General features: G+C 38.7%; 1 pseudogene; it reads right to left on the reverse strand.

The window, feature by feature from the left end:
• Window positions 1-457: 457 nt before the first annotated feature.
• LOC106612765 (olfactory receptor 11A1-like) lies at window positions 458-1,407 on the reverse strand (annotated as a pseudogene).
• Between the last annotated feature and the right edge of the window lie 1,512 nt (window positions 1,408-2,919).

Genomic DNA, 2,919 nt, shown 5'->3' on the forward strand with positions numbered 1-2,919 from the left:
ATATAACCAAACCATGAAAGCAACAATCAAAATCTAGAAGGAAGGGAATGCTCATAGAGATGAGTCTTAAGGCCAACTTTGAAGGCCCCAACATTCTGAGCAGCCCTGAGATTGTCAGGAAGGGAGTCCCAAAGGCATGATGCTTGGGATCAAAAGAAACGGCCCTCCGTTGTGTGTATCCAGGTCCTGGTGGCATGGAGCTGTTTGGCGTGGCTTTAACTTAATGAAGGTTCATAGGGGGACAGTAGGCCTGACAGGCAGACGAGTCCGATTCCATTTATTTAGAAAGTGAATAAAAGGTAAATGACAATATTTCACAAATTAGCAAGTGTTTTACATGTCTGATTTTCACCATCCTCACCCCCATTAATTATTGTAACTATAAGTAACAAAACACACAAGTCAACATCACAAAAATCTAACAATCAGGACAGAAAAGGTCACACTAAGGTTTACCTTATGTTTTAGGGTACAGACCTACAGGTAGTATGTTTTTACAAGCCTGTCTGATTTTAGCCATCCTAACTCCATACACAATAGGGTTCAAAAGTGGCTGGCACATCGCAAAGTACACTGACAACATAGTGTGAAGTACAGTTGGAACATTTCTCATAGGCCTATCAAATCTACTCTGGAGCAGATTTAAGAAACAGCCGAAAGAGAAGTTGAGCAGCGAGGCCAGGTGAGGAGTACAGGTGCTGAAAGCTTTCTGTCTGGTCTCAATGGAAGATTTCAAACAAACAGTCAGAATCTTAATATAAGAAAACAAAATAGTAATTAAAGGGACGGCGACAGACAAAACAACACCGTAGAGTCCATAGATGTTATTAACTGTTGTGTCTGAAGTTAAACAAGCAAGTTTCACTACCAGGTAGTTGTCACAGTACACTTTGTCTATAATGTTCCCACACAATTTCAAACGAATAGTTAAAGACAGTGTTATGATGAATTTTACAAAAGAGTACAACCATATTACACAAACTAAAAAACACACCCTGTTGGGTGTCATGACGACATTATACTGTAGTGGATAACATATAGCAAGGTACCTGTCATAGGACATGACCGCTAAATTGGTGAATTCAATAGATCCATATGTGTATAAACAAAACATCAGTAGGTAACAGTACACAGTGGAAACTGAATGGGCATCTGAAACCAAATGAATCATAAGAGCAGGAAACAAACCAGTGCTACCATACAAATCATTCACAAACAAACTGCACAGAAACAGATACATGGGTTCATGAAGGCTTCTCTCCATACATATAACCACAATAATCACTGTGTTCGCAAAAACTATGGAGACGTATAACACAGTTAATATAATGAAATAGAAGTACTTTAAGTGTCACTGTCACTATATCCAGCTAGCATAAATGACGTGAATTGCGTTGAGTTCTCCATTTTCCTAATAGTACCTGTAGAAATATTTGTAGATATTTTTGGTTCACAAGACAAGGATAACAGTGTCTATCAGGTGAAACTATCAATCTCTTATTGATGTCTCATAAATCCTTCATTCTTAGATTTGCATCGATTACCAAGACTCTTTGCATTATTGCCACAATTTTACTCTTTTAAGTGTTTAATCCCATAGGCATCCCCATGGAAAAACATTGTTACCTGTGGCTGCAATGGACATTGAGTAGTCTATACAGCAAACTTCATTAATCCCTAGTGTAGTTCAATAATATGAATATATTGAATAACAAATACAACTGACGCAATGTCTCAGCTACCAGTCTTTACTTTACTGTTACAAACACTCCAATCATAGTGTGTGAATCAAACAGAAGGCTTGTTGTGCAGACCCATACAGTGGTAAAACTCCCTGGGATAAGTCATATATACATCTCCCCACCAGAGACCATGGATCAATCCCTGTGTCCACCTATCTCCCTCTTTCTCCCACTTGCCTGTCTCCCCCTCTGATGTCCTTACTGTCTGAATCTAAAAAGTTTTTAAAAAAACACCTAAAACAACAAAAACAGGATTTAAGTCTAAAAAAGGATGTAAGTCCAGATCACCAGGTATCTTTCTCCAGACTGCCGTGGTGTAGACATAGGCATACGGTATGTTCTGTGTCTGTGGGCTATTCTACATAAACTACTGTCACATCACTGTTCTTTTATACCTTTTAAATAAATAAATAACAGTATACAGCAGTTTGTTTACTCAAACTCTAATGACACCCAGAATAAAAGTGTCATGGTGTGGCTCAGCCTCCTGTGGGTGATTAGGTTAGTCCTCAGGCAATAAGTGCAAAAGTGGCTGCTAAACGTTCTCTCTGCCGTCATGACAAAAAATGTAAAGAATTGCAGAAAATGTGCTTTTAAACTGCAATATTTTCTCTAGGCACCATGACAAAATGTGTAGAATTGCAGAAAATTACATTTAAAGCTGAGCATTTCTCTCCACCACCAAATCCCCCCAAAAAGGCTAGAGCCCCCCCTGAATCGGTGGCACGCACAATACACTCATGGTCGATCCCCATTTTCATTAGATCTGTTCATGTTCAAGTCTGTTTAGTATATACACATGATGTACGTGGAGTACACAGTGCAACGAAATACTTACTTGCAGGTTTACCTCTCGACAATGCAACAACAATAGGAAAGTAGTTATTAACTGAATAAAAGAGTCCAAAAAAAGAAATGCTCAATTTAAAAAGTTGGTTTTCACTTTGCTAAAATATCTACAAAAAGTCACTCAATTTAAATAAAGTAGGATATTTACACATGTGTAGAGGAATTGTGCAAATAGACATTGTGCAGTATTATGTATACAGTAGGAGTACAGTAGCAGCAGTCATGGAGTGTGTGTGTGTGTGTGTGTGTGTGTGTGTGTGTGTGTGTGTGTGTGTGTGTGTGTGTGTGTGTGTGTGTGTGTGTGTGTGTGTGTGTGTGTGAGTGAGTG

Source organism: Salmo salar, unplaced genomic scaffold (genome assembly GCF_905237065.1).
Source record: "Salmo salar unplaced genomic scaffold, Ssal_v3.1, whole genome shotgun sequence".
Lineage (NCBI taxonomy): Eukaryota > Metazoa > Chordata > Actinopteri > Salmoniformes > Salmonidae > Salmo > Salmo salar.